General features: G+C 43.6%; 1 long non-coding RNA gene and 60 other non-coding genes across 61 annotated transcripts in view; 1 reads left to right on the top strand and 60 right to left on the bottom strand.

Moving 5' to 3' along the window:
• LOC125784476 (uncharacterized) overlaps positions 1-21882 on the top strand; it is a 109709-nt gene that overhangs the window by 33739 nt on the left and 54088 nt on the right. The window lies entirely within an intron of this gene.
• trnas-gcu (transfer RNA serine (anticodon GCU)) lies at positions 127-208 on the bottom strand. Its single transcript has one exon. It is a non-coding gene; the product is annotated as a tRNA-Ser (tRNA).
• Positions 346-427, bottom strand: trnas-gcu (transfer RNA serine (anticodon GCU)). Its single transcript has one exon. It is a non-coding gene; the product is annotated as a tRNA-Ser (tRNA).
• On the bottom strand, positions 565-646 carry trnas-gcu (transfer RNA serine (anticodon GCU)). Its single transcript has one exon. It is a non-coding gene; the product is annotated as a tRNA-Ser (tRNA).
• trnas-gcu (transfer RNA serine (anticodon GCU)) lies at positions 784-865 on the bottom strand. Its single transcript has one exon. It is a non-coding gene; the product is annotated as a tRNA-Ser (tRNA).
• trnas-gcu (transfer RNA serine (anticodon GCU)) lies at positions 1222-1303 on the bottom strand. Its single transcript has one exon. It is a non-coding gene; the product is annotated as a tRNA-Ser (tRNA).
• trnas-gcu (transfer RNA serine (anticodon GCU)) lies at positions 1441-1522 on the bottom strand. The gene has a single exon. It is a non-coding gene; the product is annotated as a tRNA-Ser (tRNA).
• On the bottom strand, positions 1879-1960 carry trnas-gcu (transfer RNA serine (anticodon GCU)). Its single transcript has one exon. It is a non-coding gene; the product is annotated as a tRNA-Ser (tRNA).
• trnas-gcu (transfer RNA serine (anticodon GCU)) lies at positions 2317-2398 on the bottom strand. Its single transcript has one exon. It is a non-coding gene; the product is annotated as a tRNA-Ser (tRNA).
• On the bottom strand, positions 2974-3055 carry trnas-gcu (transfer RNA serine (anticodon GCU)). Its single transcript has one exon. It is a non-coding gene; the product is annotated as a tRNA-Ser (tRNA).
• Positions 3193-3274, bottom strand: trnas-gcu (transfer RNA serine (anticodon GCU)). Its single transcript has one exon. It is a non-coding gene; the product is annotated as a tRNA-Ser (tRNA).
• Positions 3412-3493, bottom strand: trnas-gcu (transfer RNA serine (anticodon GCU)). Its single transcript has one exon. It is a non-coding gene; the product is annotated as a tRNA-Ser (tRNA).
• On the bottom strand, positions 3850-3931 carry trnas-gcu (transfer RNA serine (anticodon GCU)). The gene has a single exon. It is a non-coding gene; the product is annotated as a tRNA-Ser (tRNA).
• trnas-gcu (transfer RNA serine (anticodon GCU)) lies at positions 4069-4150 on the bottom strand. Its single transcript has one exon. It is a non-coding gene; the product is annotated as a tRNA-Ser (tRNA).
• trnas-gcu (transfer RNA serine (anticodon GCU)) lies at positions 4507-4588 on the bottom strand. The gene has a single exon. It is a non-coding gene; the product is annotated as a tRNA-Ser (tRNA).
• On the bottom strand, positions 4945-5026 carry trnas-gcu (transfer RNA serine (anticodon GCU)). The gene has a single exon. It is a non-coding gene; the product is annotated as a tRNA-Ser (tRNA).
• trnas-gcu (transfer RNA serine (anticodon GCU)) lies at positions 5602-5683 on the bottom strand. The gene has a single exon. It is a non-coding gene; the product is annotated as a tRNA-Ser (tRNA).
• trnas-gcu (transfer RNA serine (anticodon GCU)) lies at positions 5821-5902 on the bottom strand. Its single transcript has one exon. It is a non-coding gene; the product is annotated as a tRNA-Ser (tRNA).
• trnas-gcu (transfer RNA serine (anticodon GCU)) lies at positions 6259-6340 on the bottom strand. The gene has a single exon. It is a non-coding gene; the product is annotated as a tRNA-Ser (tRNA).
• On the bottom strand, positions 6478-6559 carry trnas-gcu (transfer RNA serine (anticodon GCU)). The gene has a single exon. It is a non-coding gene; the product is annotated as a tRNA-Ser (tRNA).
• Positions 7354-7435, bottom strand: trnas-gcu (transfer RNA serine (anticodon GCU)). Its single transcript has one exon. It is a non-coding gene; the product is annotated as a tRNA-Ser (tRNA).
• On the bottom strand, positions 8011-8092 carry trnas-gcu (transfer RNA serine (anticodon GCU)). The gene has a single exon. It is a non-coding gene; the product is annotated as a tRNA-Ser (tRNA).
• On the bottom strand, positions 8230-8311 carry trnas-gcu (transfer RNA serine (anticodon GCU)). The gene has a single exon. It is a non-coding gene; the product is annotated as a tRNA-Ser (tRNA).
• Positions 8449-8530, bottom strand: trnas-gcu (transfer RNA serine (anticodon GCU)). The gene has a single exon. It is a non-coding gene; the product is annotated as a tRNA-Ser (tRNA).
• Positions 8887-8968, bottom strand: trnas-gcu (transfer RNA serine (anticodon GCU)). The gene has a single exon. It is a non-coding gene; the product is annotated as a tRNA-Ser (tRNA).
• trnas-gcu (transfer RNA serine (anticodon GCU)) lies at positions 9106-9187 on the bottom strand. Its single transcript has one exon. It is a non-coding gene; the product is annotated as a tRNA-Ser (tRNA).
• On the bottom strand, positions 9544-9625 carry trnas-gcu (transfer RNA serine (anticodon GCU)). Its single transcript has one exon. It is a non-coding gene; the product is annotated as a tRNA-Ser (tRNA).
• On the bottom strand, positions 9982-10063 carry trnas-gcu (transfer RNA serine (anticodon GCU)). Its single transcript has one exon. It is a non-coding gene; the product is annotated as a tRNA-Ser (tRNA).
• On the bottom strand, positions 10639-10720 carry trnas-gcu (transfer RNA serine (anticodon GCU)). The gene has a single exon. It is a non-coding gene; the product is annotated as a tRNA-Ser (tRNA).
• trnas-gcu (transfer RNA serine (anticodon GCU)) lies at positions 11077-11158 on the bottom strand. The gene has a single exon. It is a non-coding gene; the product is annotated as a tRNA-Ser (tRNA).
• On the bottom strand, positions 11515-11596 carry trnas-gcu (transfer RNA serine (anticodon GCU)). Its single transcript has one exon. It is a non-coding gene; the product is annotated as a tRNA-Ser (tRNA).
• trnas-gcu (transfer RNA serine (anticodon GCU)) lies at positions 11880-11961 on the bottom strand. The gene has a single exon. It is a non-coding gene; the product is annotated as a tRNA-Ser (tRNA).
• On the bottom strand, positions 12295-12376 carry trnas-gcu (transfer RNA serine (anticodon GCU)). The gene has a single exon. It is a non-coding gene; the product is annotated as a tRNA-Ser (tRNA).
• trnas-gcu (transfer RNA serine (anticodon GCU)) lies at positions 12514-12595 on the bottom strand. The gene has a single exon. It is a non-coding gene; the product is annotated as a tRNA-Ser (tRNA).
• Positions 12733-12814, bottom strand: trnas-gcu (transfer RNA serine (anticodon GCU)). The gene has a single exon. It is a non-coding gene; the product is annotated as a tRNA-Ser (tRNA).
• trnas-gcu (transfer RNA serine (anticodon GCU)) lies at positions 12952-13033 on the bottom strand. Its single transcript has one exon. It is a non-coding gene; the product is annotated as a tRNA-Ser (tRNA).
• On the bottom strand, positions 13390-13471 carry trnas-gcu (transfer RNA serine (anticodon GCU)). The gene has a single exon. It is a non-coding gene; the product is annotated as a tRNA-Ser (tRNA).
• Positions 13608-13689, bottom strand: trnas-gcu (transfer RNA serine (anticodon GCU)). The gene has a single exon. It is a non-coding gene; the product is annotated as a tRNA-Ser (tRNA).
• Positions 13827-13908, bottom strand: trnas-gcu (transfer RNA serine (anticodon GCU)). Its single transcript has one exon. It is a non-coding gene; the product is annotated as a tRNA-Ser (tRNA).
• On the bottom strand, positions 14046-14127 carry trnas-gcu (transfer RNA serine (anticodon GCU)). The gene has a single exon. It is a non-coding gene; the product is annotated as a tRNA-Ser (tRNA).
• trnas-gcu (transfer RNA serine (anticodon GCU)) lies at positions 14703-14784 on the bottom strand. The gene has a single exon. It is a non-coding gene; the product is annotated as a tRNA-Ser (tRNA).
• On the bottom strand, positions 14922-15003 carry trnas-gcu (transfer RNA serine (anticodon GCU)). The gene has a single exon. It is a non-coding gene; the product is annotated as a tRNA-Ser (tRNA).
• On the bottom strand, positions 15579-15660 carry trnas-gcu (transfer RNA serine (anticodon GCU)). The gene has a single exon. It is a non-coding gene; the product is annotated as a tRNA-Ser (tRNA).
• trnas-gcu (transfer RNA serine (anticodon GCU)) lies at positions 15798-15879 on the bottom strand. The gene has a single exon. It is a non-coding gene; the product is annotated as a tRNA-Ser (tRNA).
• trnas-gcu (transfer RNA serine (anticodon GCU)) lies at positions 16455-16536 on the bottom strand. The gene has a single exon. It is a non-coding gene; the product is annotated as a tRNA-Ser (tRNA).
• On the bottom strand, positions 16674-16755 carry trnas-gcu (transfer RNA serine (anticodon GCU)). Its single transcript has one exon. It is a non-coding gene; the product is annotated as a tRNA-Ser (tRNA).
• trnas-gcu (transfer RNA serine (anticodon GCU)) lies at positions 17112-17193 on the bottom strand. The gene has a single exon. It is a non-coding gene; the product is annotated as a tRNA-Ser (tRNA).
• Positions 17550-17631, bottom strand: trnas-gcu (transfer RNA serine (anticodon GCU)). The gene has a single exon. It is a non-coding gene; the product is annotated as a tRNA-Ser (tRNA).
• On the bottom strand, positions 17769-17850 carry trnas-gcu (transfer RNA serine (anticodon GCU)). The gene has a single exon. It is a non-coding gene; the product is annotated as a tRNA-Ser (tRNA).
• trnas-gcu (transfer RNA serine (anticodon GCU)) lies at positions 17988-18069 on the bottom strand. The gene has a single exon. It is a non-coding gene; the product is annotated as a tRNA-Ser (tRNA).
• Positions 18426-18507, bottom strand: trnas-gcu (transfer RNA serine (anticodon GCU)). The gene has a single exon. It is a non-coding gene; the product is annotated as a tRNA-Ser (tRNA).
• On the bottom strand, positions 18645-18726 carry trnas-gcu (transfer RNA serine (anticodon GCU)). Its single transcript has one exon. It is a non-coding gene; the product is annotated as a tRNA-Ser (tRNA).
• On the bottom strand, positions 18864-18945 carry trnas-gcu (transfer RNA serine (anticodon GCU)). Its single transcript has one exon. It is a non-coding gene; the product is annotated as a tRNA-Ser (tRNA).
• Positions 19302-19383, bottom strand: trnas-gcu (transfer RNA serine (anticodon GCU)). Its single transcript has one exon. It is a non-coding gene; the product is annotated as a tRNA-Ser (tRNA).
• trnas-gcu (transfer RNA serine (anticodon GCU)) lies at positions 19521-19602 on the bottom strand. Its single transcript has one exon. It is a non-coding gene; the product is annotated as a tRNA-Ser (tRNA).
• Positions 19959-20040, bottom strand: trnas-gcu (transfer RNA serine (anticodon GCU)). The gene has a single exon. It is a non-coding gene; the product is annotated as a tRNA-Ser (tRNA).
• trnas-gcu (transfer RNA serine (anticodon GCU)) lies at positions 20178-20259 on the bottom strand. Its single transcript has one exon. It is a non-coding gene; the product is annotated as a tRNA-Ser (tRNA).
• trnas-gcu (transfer RNA serine (anticodon GCU)) lies at positions 20397-20478 on the bottom strand. The gene has a single exon. It is a non-coding gene; the product is annotated as a tRNA-Ser (tRNA).
• trnas-gcu (transfer RNA serine (anticodon GCU)) lies at positions 20835-20916 on the bottom strand. The gene has a single exon. It is a non-coding gene; the product is annotated as a tRNA-Ser (tRNA).
• Positions 21273-21354, bottom strand: trnas-gcu (transfer RNA serine (anticodon GCU)). The gene has a single exon. It is a non-coding gene; the product is annotated as a tRNA-Ser (tRNA).
• On the bottom strand, positions 21492-21573 carry trnas-gcu (transfer RNA serine (anticodon GCU)). The gene has a single exon. It is a non-coding gene; the product is annotated as a tRNA-Ser (tRNA).

The following is a 21882-nucleotide window of genomic DNA, read 5'->3' on the forward strand; positions in this document are numbered from 1 at the left end:
GGTCATATACAGCTACATTTCTGGGTCTGGAATGTTCTGAAATGCTTCCGCATTCCCTTGTTCTTCACTGTTAAGAAAATTAATTTGTTGTAAAGGCGTTTCTGACTGAGTTTTACACAAACCATTCGACAAAGGTGGGATTCGAACCCACGCGTGCAGAGCACAATAGATTAGCAGTCCATCGCCTTAACCACTCGGCCACCTCGTCTTGCTTTTTGAGGTTATATACAGTTAAGCTTCTGCGACTGGAATGTTATGAAATGTTTCTGCATTGCCTGGCTCTTCACTGTAAAGAAAATTAATTTGTTGTAAAGGCGTTTCCGACTGAGTTTTAAACAAAGCATTCGACGAAGTTGGGATTCGAACCCACGCGTGCAGAGCACAATGGATTAGCAGTCCATCGCCTTAACCACTCGGCCACCTCGTCTTGCTTTTTGAGGTAATATACAGCTACATTTCTGGTTCTGGAATGTTCTTAAATGCTTCCGCATTCCCTTGTTCTTCACTGTTAAGAAAATTAATTTGTTGTGAAGGCGTTTCCGACTGAGTTTTACACAAAACATTCGACGAAGGTGGGATTCGAACCCACGCGTGCAGAGCACAATGGATTAGCAGTCCATCGCCTTAACCACTCGGCCACCTCGTCTTGCTTTTTGAGGTAATATACAGCTACATTTCTGGTTCTGGAATGTTCTTAAATGCTTCCGCATTCCCTTGTTCTTCACTGTTAAGAAAATTAATTTGTTGTAAAGGCGTTTCCGACTGAGTTTTAAACAAAGCATTCGACGAAGGTGGGATTCGAACCCACGCGTGCAGAGCACAATGGATTAGCAGTCCATCGCCTTAACCACTCGGCCACCTCGTCTTGCTTTTTGAGGTTATATACAGTTAAGCTTCTGCGACTGGAATGTTATGAAATGTTTCTGCATTGCCTGGCTCTTCACTGTAAAGAAAATTAAGTTGTTGTAAAGGCGTTTCCGACTGAGTTTTAAACAAAGCATTCGACAAAGGTGGGATTCAAACCCACGTTTGCAGAGCACAATGGATTAGCAGCCCATCGCCTTAACCACTCGGCCACCTCGTCTTGCTTTTTGAGTGAATATGCAGCTACATTTCTGTGTCTGCAATGTTCTGAAATGCTTCAGCATTCCCTTGTTCTGCACTGTAAAGAAAATTAATTTGTTGTGAAGGCGTTTCAGACTGAGTTTTACACAAAACATTCGACGAAGGTGGGATTCGAACCCACGCGTGCAGAGCACAATGGATTAGCAGTCCATCGCCTTAACCACTCGGCCACCTCGTCTTGGTTTTTGAGGTAATATACAGCTACATTTCTGGGTCTAGAATGTTCTGAAATGCTTCCGCATTCCCTTGTTCTTCACTGTTAAGAAAATTAATTTGTTGTAAAGGCGTTTCCGACTGAGTTTTAAACAAAGCATTCGACAAAGGTGGGATTCGAACCCACGCATGCAGAGCACAATGGATTAGCAGTCCATCGCCTTAACCACTCGGCCACCTCGTCTTACTTTTTGAGTGAATATACAGTTAGGCTTCTGCGACTGGAATGTTTTAAAATGTTTCTGCATTGCCTGGCTCTTCACTGTAAAGAAAATTAATTTGTTGTAAAGGCGTTTCCGACTGAGTTTTAAACAAAGCATTCGACAAAGGTGGGATTCGAACCCACGCGTGCAGAGCACAGTGAATTAGCAGTCCATCACCTTAACCACTCGGCCACCTGGTCTTGCTTTTTTAGGCAATATACAGCTACATTTCTGGGTCTGGAATGTTCGGAAATGCTTCCCCATTCCCTTGTTCTTCACTGTTAAGAAAATTACTTTGTTGTAAAGGCGTTTCCGACTGAGTTTTAAACAAAGCATTCGACGAAGGTGGGATTCGAACCCACGCGTGCAGAGCACAATGGATTAGCAGTCCATCGCCTTAACCACTCTGCCACCTCATCTTGCTTTTTGAGGTTATATACAGTTAAGCTTCTGCGACTGGAATGTTATGAAATTTTTCTGCATTGCCTGGCTCTTCACTGTAAAGAAAATTAAGTTGTTGTAAAGGCGTTTCCGACTGATTTTTAAACAAAGCATTCGACAAAAGTGGGATTCGAACCCACGCGTGCAGAGCACAGTGGATTAGCAGTCCATCACCTTAACCACCCGGCCTCCTCGTCTTGCTTTTTTAGGGAATATACAGCTACATTTCTGGGTCTGGAATGTTCTGAAATGCTTCTGCATTCTCTTGTTCTTCACTGTTAAGAAAATTAATTTGTTGTGAAGGCGTTTCCGACTGAGTTTTAAACAAAGCATTCGACGAAGGTGGGATTCGAACCCACGCGTGCAGAGCACAATGGATTAGCAGTCCATCACCTTAACCACTCGGCCACCTCGTCTTGCTTTTTGAGGTAATATACAGTTAGGCGTCTGCGACTGGAATGTTCTGAAATGTTTCTGCATTGCCTGGCTCTTCACTGTTAAGAAAATTAATTTGTTGTGAAGGCGTTTCCGACTGAGTTTTACACAAAACATTCGACGAAGGTGGGATTCGAACCCACGCGTGCAGAGCACAATGGATTAGCAGTCCATCGCCTTAACCACTCTGCCACCTCATCTTGCTTTTTTAGGTTATATACAGTTAAGCTTCTGCGACTGGAATGTTATGAAATTTTTCTGCATTGCCTGGCTCTTCACTGTAAAGAAAATTAAGTTGTTGTAAAGGCGTTTCCGACTGATTTTTAAACAAAGCATTCGACAAAAGTGGGATTCGAACCCACGCGTGCAGAGCACAGTGGATTAGCAGTCCATCACCTTAACCACCCGGCCTCCTCGTCTTGCTTTTTTAGGGAATATACAGCTACATTTCTGGGTCTGGAATGTTCTGAAATGCTTCTGCATTCTCTTGTTCTTCACTGTTAAGAAAATTAATTTGTTGTGAAGGCGTTTCCGACTGAGTTTTAAACAAAGCATTCGACGAAGGTGGGATTCGAACCCACGCGTGCAGAGCACAATGGATTAGCAGTCCATCGCCTTAACCACTCGGCCACCTCGTCTTGCTTTTTGAGGGAAAATACAGCTACATTTCTGGGTCTGGAATGTTCTGAAATGCTTCCACGTTCCGTTGTTCTTCACTGTTAAGAAAATTAATTTATTGTAAAGGCATTTCCGACTGAGTTTTACACAAAATCCTCGACGAAGGTGGGATTCGAACCCACGCGTGCAGAGCACAATGGATTAGCAGTCCATCGCCTTAACCACTCGGCCACCTCGTCTTGCTTTTTAAGGTTATATACAGTTAAGATTCTGCGACTGGAATGTTATGAAATGTTTCTGCATTCCCATGTTCTTCACTGTTAAGAAAATTAATTTGTTGTAAAGGCGTTTCCGACTGAGTTTTAAACAAAGCATTCGACGAAGGTGGGATTCGAACCCACGCGTGCAGAGCACAATGGATTAGCAGTCCATCACCTTAACCACTCGGCCACCTCGTCTTGCTTTTTGAGGTTATATACAGTTAAGCTTCTGCGACTGGAATGTTATGAAATGTTTCTGCATTGCCTGGCTCTTCACTGTAAAGGAAATTAATTTGTTGTAAAGGCGTTTCCGACTGAGTTTTAAACAAAGCATTCGACAAAGGTGGGATTCGAACCCACGCGTGCAGAGCACAGTGAATTAGCAGTCCATCACCTTAACCACTCGGCCACCTGGTCTTGCTTTTTTAGGCAATATACAGCTACATTTCTGGGTCTGGAATGTTCGGAAATGCTTCCGCATTCCCTTGTTCTTCACTGTTAAGAAAATTACTTTGTTGTAAAGGCGTTTCCGACTGAGTTTTAAACAAGGCATTCGACGAAGGTGGGATTCGAACCCACGCGTGCAGAGCACAATGGATTAGCAGTCCATCGCCTTAACCACTCGGCCACCTCGTCTTGCTTTTTAAGGTTATATACAGTTAAGATTCTGCGACTGGAATGTTATGAAATGTTTCTGCATTCCCATGTTCTTCACTGTTAAGAAAATTAATTTGTTGTAAAGGCGTTTCCGACTGAGTTTTAAACAAAGCATTCGACGAAGGTGGGATTCGAACCCACGCGTGCAGAGCACAATGGATTAGCAGTCCATCACCTTAACCACTCGGCCACCTCGTCTTGCTTTTTGAGGTAATATACAGTTAGGCGTCTGCGACTGGAATGTTCTGAAATGTTTCTGCATTGCCTGGCTCTTCACTGTAAAGGAAATTAATTTGTTGTAAAGGCGTTTCCGACTGAGTTTTAAACAAAGCATTTGACGAAGGTGGGATTCCAACCCACGCGTGCAGAGCACAGTGGATTAGCAGTCCATCGCCTTAACCACTCGGCCACCTCGTCTTGCTTTTTGAGGTAATATACAGCTACATTTCTGGGTCTAGAATGTTCTGAAATGCTTCCGCATTCCCTTGTTCTTCACTGTTAAGAAAATTAATTTGTTGTAAAGGCGTTTCCGACTGAGTTTTAAACAAAGCATTCGACGAAGGTGGGATTCGAACCCACGCGTGCAGAGCACAATGGATTAGCAGTCCATCGCTTTAACCACTCGGCCACCTCGTCTTGCTTTTTGAGGTTATATACAGTTAAGCTTCTGCGACTGGAATGTTATGAAATGTTTCTGCATTGCCTGGCTCTTCACTGTAAAGAAAATTAAGCTGTTGTAGAGGCGTTTCTGACTGAGTTTTAAACAAAGCATTCGACAAAGGTGGGATTCGAACCCACGCGTGCAGAGCACAGTGAATTAGCAGTCCATCGCCTTAACCACTCGGCCACCTCGTCTTGCTTTTTGAGGTTATATACAGTTAAGCTTCTGTGACTGGAATGTTATGAAATGTTTCTGCAATGCCTGTCTCTTCACTGTAAAGAAAATTAAGTTGTTGTAAAGGCGTTTCCGACTGAGTTTTAAACAAAGCATTCGACGAAGGTGGGATTCGAACCCACGCGTGCAGAGCACAATGGATTAGCAGTCCATCGCCTTAACCACTCGGCCACCTCGTCTTGCTTTTTGAGGTAATATACAGCTACATTTCTGGGTCTGGAATGTTCTGAAATGCTTCCGCATTCCCTTGTTCTTCACTGTTAAGAAAATTAATTTGTTGTAAAGGCGTTTCCGACTGAGTTTTACACAAACCATTCGACAAAGGTGGGATTCGAAACCACGCGTGCAGAGCACAATAGATTAGCAGTCCATCGCCTTAACCACTCGGCCACCTCGTCTTGCTTTTTGAGGTTATATACAGTTAAGCTTCTGCGACTGGAATGTTATGAAATGTTTCTGCATTGCCTGGCTCTTCACTGTAAAGAAAATTAATTTGTTGTAAAGGCGTTTCCGACTGAGTTTTAAACAAAGCATTCGACAAAGGTGGGATTCGAACCCACGCGTGCAGAGCACAGTGAATTAGCAGTCCATCACCTTAACCACTCGGCCACCTGGTCTTGCTTTTTTAGGCAATATACAGCTACATTTCTGGGTCTGGAATGTTCGGAAATGCTTCCGCATTCCCTTGTTCTTCACTGTTAAGAAAATTAATTTGTTGTGAAGGCGTTTCCGACTGAGTTTTACACAAAACATTCGACGAAGGTGGGATTCGAACCCACGCGTGCAGAGCACAATGGATTAGCAGTCCATCGCCTTAACCACTCGGCCACCTCGTCTTGCTTTTTGAGGTAATATACAGCTACATTTCTGGTTCTGGAATGTTCTTAAATGCTTCCGCATTCCCTTGTTCTTCACTGTTAAGAAAATTAATTTGTTGTAAAGGCGTTTCCGACTGAGTTTTAAACAAAGCATTCGACGAAGGTGGGATTCGAACCCACGCGTGCAGAGCACAATGGATTAGCAGTCCATCGCCTTAACCACTCGGCCACCTCGTCTTGCTTTTTGAGGTTATATACAGTTAAGCTTCTGCGACTGGAATGTTATGAAATGTTTCTGCATTGCCTGGCTCTTCACTGTAAAGAAAATTAAGTTGTTGTAAAGGCGTTTCCGACTGAGTTTTAAACAAAGCATTCGACAAAGGTGGGATTCAAACCCACGTTTGCAGAGCACAATGGATTAGCAGCCCATCGCCTTAACCACTCGGCCACCTCGTCTTGCTTTTTGAGTGAATATGCAGCTACATTTCTGTGTCTGCAATGTTCTGAAATGCTTCAGCATTCCCTTGTTCTGCACTGTAAAGAAAATTAATTTGTTGTGAAGGCGTTTCAGACTGAGTTTTACACAAAACATTCGACGAAGGTGGGATTCGAACCCACGCGTGCAGAGCACAATGGATTAGCAGTCCATCGCCTTAACCACTCGGCCACCTCGTCTTGCTTTTTGAGGTAATATACAGCTACATTTCTGGGTCTAGAATGTTCTGAAATGCTTCCGCATTCCCTTGTTCTTCACTGTTAAGAAAATTAATTTGTTGTAAAGGCGTTTCCGACTGAGTTTTAAACAAAGCATTCGACAAAGGTGGGATTCGAACCCACGCATGCAGAGCACAATGGATTAGCAGTCCATCGCCTTAACCACTCGGCCACCTCGTCTTACTTTTTGAGTGAATATACAGTTAGGCTTCTGCGACTGGAATGTTTTAAAATGTTTCTGCATTGCCTGGCTCTTCACTGTAAAGAAAATTAATTTGTTGTAAAGGCGTTTCCGACTGAGTTTTAAACAAAGCATTCGACAAAGGTGGGATTCGAACCCACGCGTGCAGAGCACAGTGAATTAGCAGTCCATCACCTTAACCACTCGGCCACCTGGTCTTGCTTTTTTAGGCAATATACAGCTACATTTCTGGGTCTGGAATGTTCGGAAATGCTTCCCCATTCCCTTGTTCTTCACTGTTAAGAAAATTACTTTGTTGTAAAGGCGTTTCCGACTGAGTTTTAAACAAAGCATTCGACGAAGGTGGGATTCGAACCCACGCGTGCAGAGCACAATGGATTAGCAGTCCATCGCCTTAACCACTCTGCCACCTCATCTTGCTTTTTGAGGTTATATACAGTTAAGCTTCTGCGACTGGAATGTTATGAAATTTTTCTGCATTGCCTGGCTCTTCACTGTAAAGAAAATTAAGTTGTTGTAAAGGCGTTTCCGACTGATTTTTAAACAAAGCATTCGACAAAAGTGGGATTCGAACCCACGCGTGCAGAGCACAGTGGATTAGCAGTCCATCACCTTAACCACCCGGCCTCCTCGTCTTGCTTTTTTAGGGAATATACAGCTACATTTCTGGGTCTGGAATGTTCTGAAATGCTTCTGCATTCTCTTGTTCTTCACTGTTAAGAAAATTAATTTGTTGTGAAGGCGTTTCCGACTGAGTTTTAAACAAAGCATTCGACGAAGGTGGGATTCGAACCCACGCGTGCAGAGCACAATGGATTAGCAGTCCATCACCTTAACCACTCGGCCACCTCGTCTTGCTTTTTGAGGTAATATACAGTTAGGCGTCTGCGACTGGAATGTTCTGAAATGTTTCTGCATTGCCTGGCTCTTCACTGTTAAGAAAATTAATTTGTTGTGAAGGCGTTTCCGACTGAGTTTTACACAAAACATTCGACGAAGGTGGGATTCGAACCCACGCGTGCAGAGCACAATGGATTAGCAGTCCATCGCCTTAACCACTCTGCCACCTCATCTTGCTTTTTGAGGTTATATACAGTTAAGCTTCTGCGACTGGAATGTTATGAAATTTTTCTGCATTGCCTGGCTCTTCACTGTAAAGAAAATTAAGTTGTTGTAAAGGCGTTTCCGACTGATTTTTAAACAAAGCATTCGACAAAAGTGGGATTCGAACCCACGCGTGCAGAGCACAGTGGATTAGCAGTCCATCACCTTAACCACCCGGCCTCCTCGTCTTGCTTTTTTAGGGAATATACAGCTACATTTCTGGGTCTGGAATGTTCTGAAATGCTTCTGCATTCTCTTGTTCTTCACTGTTAAGAAAATTAATTTGTTGTGAAGGCGTTTCCGACTGAGTTTTAAACAAAGCATTCGACGAAGGTGGGATTCGAACCCACGCGTGCAGAGCACAATGGATTAGCAGTCCATCGCCTTAACCACTCGGCCACCTCGTCTTGCTTTTTGAGGGAAAATACAGCTACATTTCTGGGTCTGGAATGTTCTGAAATGCTTCCACGTTCCGTTGTTCTTCACTGTTAAGAAAATTAATTTATTGTAAAGGCATTTCCGACTGAGTTTTACACAAAATCCTCGACGAAGGTGGGATTCGAACCCACGCGTGCAGAGCACAATGGATTAGCAGTCCATCGCCTTAACCACTCGGCCACCTCGTCTTGCTTTTTAAGGTTATATACAGTTAAGATTCTGCGACTGGAATGTTATGAAATGTTTCTGCATTCCCATGTTCTTCACTGTTAAGAAAATTAATTTGTTGTAAAGGCGTTTCCGACTGAGTTTTAAACAAAGCATTCGACGAAGGTGGGATTCGAACCCACGCGTGCAGAGCACAATGGATTAGCAGTCCATCACCTTAACCACTCGGCCACCTCGTCTTGCTTTTTGAGGTTATATACAGTTAAGCTTCTGCGACTGGAATGTTATGAAATGTTTCTGCATTGCCTGGCTCTTCACTGTAAAGGAAATTAATTTGTTGTAAAGGCGTTTCCGACTGAGTTTTAAACAAAGCATTCGACAAAGGTGGGATTCGAACCCACGCGTGCAGAGCACAGTGAATTAGCAGTCCATCACCTTAACCACTCGGCCACCTGGTCTTGCTTTTTTAGGCAATATACAGCTACATTTCTGGGTCTGGAATGTTCGGAAATGCTTCCGCATTCCCTTGTTCTTCACTGTTAAGAAAATTACTTTGTTGTAAAGGCGTTTCCGACTGAGTTTTAAACAAGGCATTCGACGAAGGTGGGATTCGAACCCACGCGTGCAGAGCACAATGGATTAGCAGTCCATCGCCTTAACCACTCGGCCACCTCGTCTTGCTTTTTAAGGTTATATACAGTTAAGATTCTGCGACTGGAATGTTATGAAATGTTTCTGCATTCCCATGTTCTTCACTGTTAAGAAAATTAATTTGTTGTAAAGGCGTTTCCGACTGAGTTTTAAACAAAGCATTCGACGAAGGTGGGATTCGAACCCACGCGTGCAGAGCACAATGGATTAGCAGTCCATCACCTTAACCACTCGGCCACCTCGTCTTGCTTTTTGAGGTAATATACAGTTAGGCGTCTGCGACTGGAATGTTCTGAAATGTTTCTGCATTGCCTGGCTCTTCACTGTAAAGGAAATTAATTTGTTGTAAAGGCGTTTCCGACTGAGTTTTAAACAAAGCATTTGACGAAGGTGGGATTCCAACCCACGCGTGCAGAGCACAGTGGATTAGCAGTCCATCGCCTTAACCACTCGGCCACCTCGTCTTGCTTTTTGAGGTAATATACAGCTACATTTCTGGGTCTAGAATGTTCTGAAATGCTTCCGCATTCCCTTGTTCTTCACTGTTAAGAAAATTAATTTGTTGTAAAGGCGTTTCCGACTGAGTTTTAAACAAAGCATTCGACGAAGGTGGGATTCGAACCCACGCGTGCAGAGCACAATGGATTAGCAGTCCATCGCTTTAACCACTCGGCCACCTCGTCTTGCTTTTTGAGGTTATATACAGTTAAGCTTCTGCGACTGGAATGTTATGAAATGTTTCTGCATTGCCTGGCTCTTCACTGTAAAGAAAATTAAGCTGTTGTAGAGGCGTTTCTGACTGAGTTTTAAACAAAGCATTCGACAAAGGTGGGATTCGAACCCACGCGTGCAGAGCACAGTGAATTAGCAGTCCATCGCCTTAACCACTCGGCCACCTCGTCTTGCTTTTTGAGGTTATATACAGTTAAGCTTCTGTGACTGGAATGTTATGAAATGTTTCTGCAATGCCTGTCTCTTCACTGTAAAGAAAATTAAGTTGTTGTAAAGGCGTTTCCGACTGAGTTTTAAACAAAGCATTCGACGAAGGTGGGATTCGAACCCACGCGTGCAGAGCACAATGGATTAGCAGTCCATCGCCTTAACCACTCGGCCACCTCGTCTTGCTTTTTGAGGTAATATACAGCTACATTTCTGGGTCTGGAATGTTCTGAAATGCTTCCGCATTCCCTTGTTCTTCACTGTTAAGAAAATTAATTTGTTGTAAAGGCGTTTCCGACTGAGTTTTACACAAACCATTCGACAAAGGTGGGATTCGAAACCACGCGTGCAGAGCACAATAGATTAGCAGTCCATCGCCTTAACCACTCGGCCACCTCGTCTTGCTTTTTGAGGTTATATACAGTTAAGCTTCTGCGACTGGAATGTTATGAAATGTTTCTGCATTGCCTGGCTCTTCACTGTAAAGAAAATTAATTTGTTGTAAAGGCGTTTCCGACTGAGTTTTAAACAAAGCATTCGACAAAGGTGGGATTCGAACCCACGCGTGCAGAGCACAGTGAATTAGCAGTCCATCACCTTAACCACTCGGCCACCTGGTCTTGCTTTTTTAGGCAATATACAGCTACATTTCTGGGTCTGGAATGTTCGGAAATGCTTCCGCATTCCCTTGTTCTTCACTGTTAAGAAAATTACTTTGTTGCAAAGGCGTTTCCGACTGAGTTTTAAACAAAGCATTCGACGAAGGTGGGATTCGAACCCACGCGTGCAGAGCACAATGGATTAGCAGTCCATCGCCTTAACCACTCGGCCACCTCGTCTTGCTTTTTGAGGTTATATACAGTTAGGCTTCTGCGACTGGAATGTTATGAAATGTTTCTGGATTGCCTGGCTCTTCACTGTAAAGAAAATTAAGTTGTTGTAAAGGCGTTTCCGACTGAGTTTTAAACAAAGCATTCGACACAGGTGGGATTCGAACCCACGCGTGCAGAGCACAGTGGATTAGCAGTCCATCGCCTTAACCACTCGGCCACCTCGTCTTGCTTTTTGAGGTAATATACAGCTACATTTCTGGGTCTGGAATGTTCTGAAATGCTTCCGCATTCCCATGTTCTTCACTGTTAAGAAAATTAATTTGTTGTAAAGGCGTTTCCGACTGAGTTTTACACAAACCATTCGACAAAGGTGGGATTCGAACCCACGCGTGCAGAGCACAATAGATTAGCAGTCCATCGCCTTAACCACTCGGCCACCTCGTCTTGCTTTTTGAGGTTATATACAGTTAAGCTTCTGCGACTGGAATGTTATGAAATGTTTCTGCATTGCCTGGCTCTTCACTGTAAAGAAAATTAATTTGTTGTAAAGGCGTTTCCGACTGAGTTTTAAACAAAGCATTCGACAAAGGTGGGATTCGAACCCACGCGTGCAGAGCACAGTGAATTAGCAGTCCATCACCTTAACCACTCGGCCACCTGGTCTTGCTTTTTTAGGCAATATACAGCTACATTTCTGGGTCTGGAATGTTCGGAAATGCTTGCGCATTCCCTTGTTCTTCACTGTTAAGAAAATTACTTTGTTGTAAAGGCGTTTCCGACTGAGTTTTAAACAAAGCATTCGACGAAGGTGGGATTTGAACCCACGCGTGCAGAGCACAATGGATTAGCAGTCCATCGCCTTAACCACTCGGCCACCTCGTCTTGCTTTTTGAGGTTATATACAGTTAGGCTTCTGCGACTGGAATGTTATGAAATGTTTCTGGATTGCCTGGCTCTTCACTGTAAAGAAAGCATGCAGAGCACAATGGATTAGCAGCCCATCGCCTTAACCACTCGGCCACCTCGTCTTGCTTTTTGAGTGAATATACAGCTACATTTCTGTGTCTGCAATGTTCTGAAATGCTTCAGCATTCCCTTGTTCTGCACTGTAAAGAAAATTAATTTGTTGTGAAGGCGTTTCCGACTGAGTTTTACACAAAACATTCGACGAAGGTGGGATTCGAACCCACGCGTGCAGAGCACAATGGATTAGCAGTCCATCGCCTTAACCACTCGGCCACCTCGTCTTGCTTTTTGAGGTCTAGAATGTTCTGAAATGCTTCCGCATTCCCTTGTTCTTCACTGTTAAGAAAATTAATTTGTTGTAAAGGCGTTTCCGACTGAGTTTTAAACAAAGCATTCGACAAAGGTGGGATTCGAACCCACGCGTGCAGAGCACAATGGATTAGCAGTCCATCTCCTTAACCACTCGGCCACCTCGTCTTGCTTTTTGAGTGAATATACAGTTAGGCTTCTGCGGCTGGAATGTTTTAAAATGTTTCTGCATTGCCTGTCTCTTCACTGTAAAGAAAATTAAGTTGTTGTAAAGGCGTTTCCGACTGAGTTTTAAACAAAGCATTCGACGAAGGTGGGATTCAAACCCACGCGTGCAGAGCACAATGGATTAGCAGTCCATCGCCTTAACCACTCGGCCACCTCGTCTTGCTTTTTGAGGTAATATACAGCTACATTTCTGGGTCTGGAATGTTCTTAAATGCTTCCGCATTCCCTTGTTCTTCACTGTTAAGAAAATTAATTTGTTGTGAAGGCGTTTCCGACTGAGTTTTACACAAAACATTCGACGAAGGTGGGATTCGAACCCACGCGTGCAGAGCACAATGGATTAGCAGTCCATCGCCTTAACCACTCGGCCACCTCGTCTTGCTTTTTGAGGTAATATACAGCTACATTTCTGGTTCTGGAATGTTCTTAAATGCTTCCGCATTCCCTTGTTCTTCACTGTTAAGAAAATTAATTTGTTGTGAAGGCGTTTCCGACTGAGTTTTACACAAAACATTCGACGAAGGTGGGATTCGAACCCACGCGTGCAGAGCACAATGGATTAGCAGTCCATCGCCTTAACCACTCGGCCACCTCGTCTTGCTTTTTGAGGTAATATACAGCTACATTTCCGGTTCTGGAATGTTCTTAAATGCTTCCGCATTCCCTTGTTCTTCACTGTTAAGAAAATTAATTTGTTGTAAAGGCGTTTCCGACTGAGTTTTAAACAAAGCATTCGACGAAGGTGGGATTCGAACCCACGCGTGCAGAGCACAATGGATTAGCAGTCCATCGCCTTAACCACTCGGCCACCTCGTCTTGCTTTTTGAGGTTATATACAGTTAAGCTTCTGCGACTGGAATGTTATGAAATGTTTCTGCATTGCCTGGCTCTTCACTGTAAAGAAAATTAATTTGTTGTAAAGGCGTTTCCGACTGAGTTTTAAACAAAGCATTCGACAAAGGTGGGATTCGAACCCACGCGTGCAGAGCACAGTGAATTAGCAGTCCATCACCTTAACCACTCGGCCACCTGATCTCGCTTTTTTAGGCAATATACAGCTACATTTCTGGGTCTGGAATGTTCGGAAATGCTTCCGCATTCCCTTGTTCTTCACTGTTAAGAAAATTACTTTGTTGTAAAGGCGTTTCCGACTGAGTTTTAAACAAAGCAATCGACGAAGGTGGGATTCGAACCCACGCGTGCAGAGCACAATGGATTAGCAGTCCATCGCCTTAACCACTCGGCCACCTCGTCTTGTTTTTTGAGTGAATATACAGCTACATTTCTGTGTCTGCAATGTTCTGAAATGCTTCAGCATTCCCTGTTCTGCACTGTAAAGAAAGTTAATTTGTTGCAAAGGCGTTTCCGACTGAGTTTTACACAAAACATTCGACGAAGGTGGGATTCGAACCCACGCGTGCAGAGCACAATGGATTAGCAGTCCATCGCCTTAACCACTCGGCCACCTCATCTTGCTTTTTGAGGTAATATACAGCTACATTTCTGGTTCTGGAATGTTCTTAAATGCTTCCGCATTCCCTTGTTCTTCACTGTTAAGAAAATGAATTTGTTGTGAAGGCGTTTCCGACTGAGTTTTACACAAAACATTCGACGAAGGTGGGATTCGAACCCACGCGTGCAGAGCACAATGGATTAGCAGTCCATCGCCTTAACCACTCGGCCACCTCGTCTTGCTTTTTGAGGTAATATACAGCTACATTTCTGGTTCTGGAATGTTCTTAAATGCTTCCGCATTCCCTTGTTCTTCACTGTTAAGAAAATTAATTTGTTGTAAAGGCGTTTCCGACTGAGTTTTAAACAAAGCATTAGACGAAGGAGGGATTCGAACCCACGCGTGCAGAGCACAATGGATTAGCAGTCCATCACCTTAACCACTCGGCCACCTCGTCTTGCTTTTTGAGGTTATATACAGTTAAGCTTCTGCGACTGGAATGTTATGAAATGTTTCTGCATTGCCTGGCTCTTCACTGTAAAGAAAATTAAGTTGTTGTAAAGGCGTTTCCGACTGAGTTTTAAACAAAGCATTCGACAAAGGTGGGATTCGAACCCACGTGTGCAGAGCACAATGGATTAGCAGCCCATCGCCTTAACCACTCGGCCACCTCGTCTTGCTTTTTGAGTGAATATACAGCTACATTTCTGTGTCTGCAATGTTCTGAAATGCTTCAGCATTCCCTTGTTCTGCACTGTAAAGAAAATTAATTTGTTGTAAAGGCGTTTCCGACTGAGTTTTCAACAAAGCATTCGACAAAGGTGGGATTCGAACCCACGCGTGCAGAGCACAGTGGATTAGCAGTCCATCACCTTAACCACTCGGCCACCTCGTCTTGCTTTTTTAGGGAATATACAGCTACATTTCTGGGTCTGGAATGTTCTGAAATGCTACTGCATTCCCTTGTTCTTCACTGTTAAGAAAATTAATTTGTTGTAAAGGCGTTTCCGACTGAGTTTTACACAAAATATACGACGAAGGTGGGATTCGAACCCACGCGTGCAGAGAACAATGGATTAGCAGTCCATCGCCTTAACCACTCGGCCACCTCGTCTTGCTTTTTGAGGTTATATACAGTTAAGCTTCTGCGACTGGAATGTTATGAAATGTTTCTGCATTGCCTGTCTCTTCACTGTAAAGAAAATTAAGTTGTTGTAAAGGCGTTTCCGACTGAGTTTTAAACAAAGCATTCGACGAAGGTGGGATTCGAACCCACGCGTGCAGAGCACAATGGATTAGCAGTCCATCGCCTTAACCACTCGGCCACCTCGTCTTGCTTTTTGAGGTAATATACAGCTACATTTCTGGGTCTGGAATGTTCTGAAATGCTTCCGCATTCCCTTGTTCTTCACTGTTAAGAAAATTAATTTGTTGTAAAGGCGTTTCTGACTGAGTTTTACACAAAGCATTCGACAAAGGTGGGACTCGAACCCACGCGTGCAGAGCACAATAGATTAGCAGTCCATCGCCTTAACCACTCGGCCACCTCTTCTTGCTTTTTGAGGTTATATACAGTTAAGCTTCTGCGACTGGAATGTTATGAAATGTTTCTGCATTGCCTGGCTCTTCACTGTAAAGAAAATTAATTTGTTGTAAAGGCGTTTCCGACTGAGTTTTAAACAAAGCATTCGACAAAGGTGGGATTCGAACCCACGCGTGCAGAGCACAGTGAATTAGCAGTCCATCACCTTAACCACTCGGCCACCTGGTCTTGCTTTTTTAGGCAATATACAGCTACATTTCTGGGTCTGGAATGTTCGGAAATGTTTCCGCATTCCCTTGTTCTTCACTGTTAAGAAAATTACTTTGTTGTAAAGGCGTTTCCGACTGAGTTTTAAACAAATCATTCGACGAAGGTGGGATTCGAACCCACGCGTGCAGAGCACAATGGATTAGCAGTCCATCGCCTTAACCACTCGGCAACCTCGTCTTGCTTTTTGAGGTAATATACAGCTACATTTCTGGTTCTGGAATGTTCTTAAATGCTTCCGCATTCCCTTGTTCTTCACTGTTAAGAAAATTAATTTGTTGTGAAGGCGTTTCCGACTGAGTTTTACACAAAACATTCGACGAAGGTGGGATTCGAACCCACGCGTGCAGAGCACAATGGATTAGCAGTCCATCGCCTTAACCACTCGGCCACCTCGTCTTGCTTTTTGAGGTTGTATACAGTTAAGCTTCTGCGACTGGAATGTTATGAAATTTTTCTGCATTGCCTGGCTCTTCACTGTAAAGAAAATTAAGTTGTTGTAAAGGCGTTTCCGACTGATTTTTAAACAAAGCATTCGACAAAAGTGGGATTCGAACCCACGCGTGCAGAGCACAGTGGATTAGCAGTCCATCACCTTAACCACCCGGCCTCCTCGTCTTGCTTTTTTATGGAATATACAGCTACATTTCTGGGTCTGGAATGTTCTGAAATGCTTCTGCATTCTCTTGTTCTTCACTGTTAAGAAAATTAATTTGTTGTGAAGGCGTTTCCGACTGAGTTTTAAACAAAGCATTCGACGAAGGTTGGATTCGAACCCACGCGTGCAGAGCACAATGGATTAGCATTCCATCGCCTTAACCACTCGGCCACCTCGTCTTGCTTTTTGAGGGAAAATACAGCTACATTTCTGGGTCTGGAATGTTCTGAAATGCTTCCACGTTCCGTTGTTCTTCACTGTTAAGAAAATTAATTTATTGTAAAGGCATTTCCGACTGAGTTTTACACAAAATCCTCGACGAAGGTGGGATTCGAACCCACGCGTGCAGAGCACAATGGATTAGCAGTCCATCGCCTTAACCACTCAGCCACCTCGTCTTGCTTTTTAAGGTTATATACAGTTAAGATTCTGCGACTGGAATGTTATGAAATGTTTCTGCATTCCCATGTTCTTCACTGTTAAGAAAATTAATTTGTTGTAAAGGCGTTTCCGACTGAGTTTTAAACAAAGCATTCGACGAAGGTGGGATTCGAACCCACGCGTGCAGAGCACAATGGATTAGCAGTCCATCACCTTAACCACTCTGCCACCTCGTCTTGCTTTTTGAGGTAATATACAGTTAGGCGTCTGCGACTGGAATGTTCTGAAATGTTTCTGCATTGCCTGGCTCTTCACTGTAAAGGAAATTAATTTGTTGTAAAGGCGTTTCCGACTGAGTTTTAAACAAAGCATTTGACGAAGGTGGGAATCCAACCCACGCGTGCAGAGCACAGTGGATTAGCAGTCCATCGCCTTAACCACTCGGCCACCTCGTCTTGCTTTTTGAGGTAATATACAGCTACATTTCTGGGTCTAGAATGTTCTGAAATGCTTCCGCATTCCCTTGTTCTTCACTGTTAAGAAAATTAATTTGTTGTAAAGGCGTTTCCGACTGAGTTTTAAACAAAGCATTCGACGAAGGTGGGATTCGAACCCACGTGTGCAGAGCACAATGGATTAGCAGTCCATCGCTTTAACCACTCGGCCACCTCGTCTTGCTTTTTGAGGTTATATACAGTTAAGCTTCTGCGACTGGAATGTTATGAAATGTTTCTGCATTGCCTGGCTCTTCACTGTAAAGAAAATTAAGTTGTTGTAGAGGCGTTTCTGACTGAGTTTTAAACAAAGCATTCGACAAAGGTGGGATTCGAACCCACGCGTGCAGAGCACAGTGAATTAGCAGTCCATCGCCTTAACCACTCGGCCACCTCGTCTTGCTTTTTGAAGTTATATACAGTTAAGCTTCTGTGACTGGAATGTTTTGAAATGTTTCTGCAATGCCTGTCTCTTCACTGTAAAGAAAATTAAGTTGTTGTAAAGGCGTTTCCGACTGAGTTTTAAACAAAGCATTCGACGAAGGTGGGATTCGAACCCACGCGTGCAGAGCACAATGGATTAGCAGTCCATCGCCTTAACCACTCGGCCACCTCGTCTTGCTTTTTGAGGTAATATACAGCTACATTTCTGGGTCTGGAATGTTCTGAAATGCTTCCGCATTCCCTTGTTCTTCACTGTTAAGAAAATTAATTTGTTGTAAAGGCATTTCCGACTGATTTTTGCACAAACCATTCGACAAAGGTGGGATTCGAACCCACGCGTGCAGAGCACAATAGATTAGCAGTCCATCGCCTTAACCACTCGGCCACCTCGTCTTGCTTTTTGAGGTTATATACAGTTAAGCTTCTGCGACTGGAATGTTATGAAATGTTTCAGCATTGCCTGGCTCTTCACTGTAAAGAAAATTAAGTTGTTGTAAAGGCGTTTCCGACTGAGTTTTAAACAAAGCATTCGACAAAGGTGGGATTCGAACCCACGCGTGCAGAGCACAATGGATTAGCAGCCCATCGCCTTAACCACTCGGCCACCTCGTCTTGCTTTTTGAGTGAATATACAGCTACATTTCTGTGTCTGCAATGTTCTGAAATGCTTCAGCATTCCCTTGTTCTGCACTGTAAAGAAAATTAATTTGTTGTAAAGGCGTTTCCGACTGAGTTTTAAACAAAGCATTCGACAAAGGTGGGATTCGAACCCACGCGTGCAGAGCACAGTGGATTAGCAGTCCATCACCTTAACCACTCGGCCACCTCGTCTTGCTTTTTTAGGGAATATACAGCTACATTTCTGGGTCTGGAATGTTCTGAAATGCTACTGCATTCCCTTGTTCTTCACTGTTAAGAAAATTAATTTGTTGTAAAGGCGTTTCCGACTGAGTTTTACACAAAATATACGACGAAGGTGGGATTCGAACCCACGCGTGCAGAGAACAATGGATTAGCAGTCCATCGCCTTAACCACTCGGCCACCTCGTCTTGCTTTTTGAGGTTATATACAGTTAAGCTTCTGCGACTGGAATGTTATGAAATGTTTCTGCATTGCCTGTCTCTTCACTGTAAAGAAAATTAAGTTGTTGTAAAGGCGTTTCCGACTGAGTTTTAAACAAAGCATTCGACGAAGGTGGGATTCGAACCCACGCGTGAAGAGCACAATGGATTAGCAGTCCATCGCCTTAACCACTCGGCCACCTCGTCTTGCTTTTTGAGGTAATATACAGCTACATTTCTGGGTCTGGAATGTTCTGAAATGCTTCCGCATTCCCTTGTTCTTCACTGTTAAGAAAATTAATTTGTTGTAAAGGCGTTTCTGACTGAGTTTTACACAAACCATTCGACAAAGGTGGGATTCGAACCCACGCGTGCAGAGCACAATAGATTAGCAGTCCATCGCCTTAACCACTCGGCCACCTCGTCTTGCTTTTTGAGGTTATATACAGTTAAGCTTCTGCGACTGGAATGTTATGAAATGTTTCTGCATTGCCTGGCTCTTCACTGTAAAGAAAATTAATTTGTTGTAAAGGCGTTTCCGACTGAGTTTTAAACAAAGCATTCGACAAAGGTGGGATTCGAACCCACGCGTGCAGAGCAAAGTGAATTAGCAGTCCATCACCTTAACCACTCGGCCACCTGGTCTTGCTTTTTTAGGCAATATACAGCTACATTTCTGGGTCTGGAATGTTCGGAAATGCTTCCGCATTCCCGTGTTCTTCACTGTTAAGAAAATTACTTTGTTGTAAAGGCGTTTCCGACTGAGTTTTAAACAAAGCATTCGACGAAGGTGGGATTCGAACCCACGCGTGCAGAGCACAATGGATTAGCAGTCCATCGCCTTAACCACTCGGCCACCTCGTCTTGCTTTTTGAGGTAATATACAGCTACATTTCTGGTTCTGGAATGTTCTTAAATGCTTCCGCATTCCCTTGTTCTTCACTGTTAAGAAAATTAATTTGTTGTGAAGGCGTTTCCGACTGAGTTTTACACAAAACATTCGACGAAGGTGGGATTCGAACCCACGCGTGCAGAGCACAATGGATTAGCAGTCCATCGCCTTAACCACTCGGCCACCTCGTCTTGCTTTTTGAGGTTATATACAGTTAAGCTTCTGCGACTGGAATGTTATGAAATTTTTCTGCATTGCCTGGCTCTTCACTGTAAAGAAAATTAAGTTGTTGTAAAGGCGTTTCCGACTGATTTTTAAACAAAGCATTCGACAAAAGTGGGATTCGAACCCACGCGTGCAGAGCACAGTGGATTAGCAGTCCATCACCTTAACCACCCGGCCTCCTCGTCTTGCTTTTTTAGGGAATATACAGCTACATTTCTGGGTCTGGAATGTTCTGAAATGCTTCTGCATTCTCTTGTTCTTCACTGTTAAGAAAATTAATTTATTGTGAAGGCGTTTCCGACTGAGTTTTAAACAAAGCATTCGACGAAGGTGGGATTCGAACCCACGCGTGCAGAGCACAATGGATTAGCAGTCCATCGCCTTAACCACTCGGCCACCTCGTCTTGCTTTTTGAGGTAATATACAGTTAGGCGTCTGCGACTGGAATGTTCTGAAATGTTTCTGCATTGCCTGGCTCTTCACTGTAAAGGAAATTAATTTGTTGTAAAGGCGTTTCCGACTGAGTTTTAAACAAAGCATTTGACGAAGGTGGGATTCAAACCCACGCGTGCAGAGCACAGTGGATTAGCAGTCCATCGCCTTAACCACTCGGCCACCTCGTCTTGCTTTTTGAGGTAATATACAGCTACATTACTGGGTCTAGAATGTTCTGAAATGCTTCCGCATTCCCTTGTTCTTCACTGTTAAGAAAATTAATTTGTTGTAAAGGTGTTTCCGACTGAGTTTTAAACAAAGCATTCGACGAAAGTGGGATTCGAACCCACGCGTGCAGAGCACAATGGATTAGCAGTCCATCGCTTTAACCACTCGGCCACCTCGTCTTGCTTTTTGAGGTTATATACAGTTAAGCTTCTGCGACTGGAATGTTATGAAATGTTTCTGCATTGCCTGGCTCTTCACTGTAAAGAAAATTAAGTTGTTGTAGAGGCGTTTCTGACTGAGTTTTAAACAAAGCATTCGACAAAGGTGGGATTCGAACCCACGCGTGCAGAGCACAGTGAATTAGCAGTCCATCGCCTTAACCACTCGGCCACCTCGTCTTGCTTTTTGAGGTTATATACAGCTACATTACTGGGTCTAGAATGTTCTGAAATGCTTCCGCATTCCCTTGTTCTTCACTGTTAAGAAAATTAATTTGTTGTAAAGGCGTTTCCGACTGAGTTTTAAACAAAGCATTCGACGAAAGTGGGATTCGAACCCACGCGTGCAGAGCACAATGGATTAGCAGTCCATCGCTTTAACCACTCGGCCACCTCGTCTTGCTTTTTGAGGTTATATACAGTTAAGCTTCTGCGACTGGAATGTTATGAAATGTTTCTGCATTGCCTGGCTCTTCACTGTAAAGAAAATTAAGTTGTTGTAGAGGCGTTTCTGACTGAGTTTTAAACAAAGCATTCGACAAAGGTGGGATTCGAACCCACGCGTGCAGAGCACAGTGAATTAGCAGTCCATCGCCTTAACCACTCGGCCACCTCGTCTTGCTTTTTGAGGTTATATACAGTTAAGCTTCTGTGACTGGAATGTTATGAAATGTTTCTGCAATGCCTGTCTCTTCACTGTAAAGGAAATTAAGTTGTTGTAAAGGCGTTTCCGACTGAGTTTTAAACAAAGCATTCGACGAAGGTGGGATTCGAACCCACGCGTGCAGAGCACAATGGATTAGCAGTCCATCGCCTTAACCACTCGGCCACCTCGTCTTGCTTTTTGAGGTAATATACAGCTACATTTCTGGGTCTGGAATGTTCTGAAATGCTTCCGCATTCCCTTGTTCTTCACTGTTAAGAAAATTAATTTGTTGTAAAGGCGTTTCCGACTGAGTTTTAAACAAAGCATTCGACGAAGGTGGGATTCGAACCCACGCGTGCAGAGCACAATGGATTAGCAGTCCATCGCCTTAACCACTCGGCCACCTCGTCTTGCTTTTTGAGGTTATATACAGTTAGGCTTCTGCGACTGGAATGTTATGAAATGTTTCTGGATTGCCTGGCTCTTCACTGTAAAGAAAATTAAGTTGTTGTAAAGGCGTTTCCGACTGAGTTTTAAACAAAGCATTCGACACAGGTGGGATTCGAACCCACGCGTGCAGAGCACAGTGGATTAGCAGTCCATCGCCTTAACCACTCGGCCACCTCGTCTTGCTTTTTGAGGTAATATACAGCTACATTTCTGGGTCTGGAATGTTCTGAAATGCTTCCGCATTCCCTTGTTCTTCACTGTTAAGAAAA

This window comes from Astyanax mexicanus, chromosome 19 (assembly GCF_023375975.1).
Source record: "Astyanax mexicanus isolate ESR-SI-001 chromosome 19, AstMex3_surface, whole genome shotgun sequence".
Classification (NCBI taxonomy): Eukaryota; Metazoa; Chordata; class Actinopteri; order Characiformes; family Acestrorhamphidae; genus Astyanax; species Astyanax mexicanus.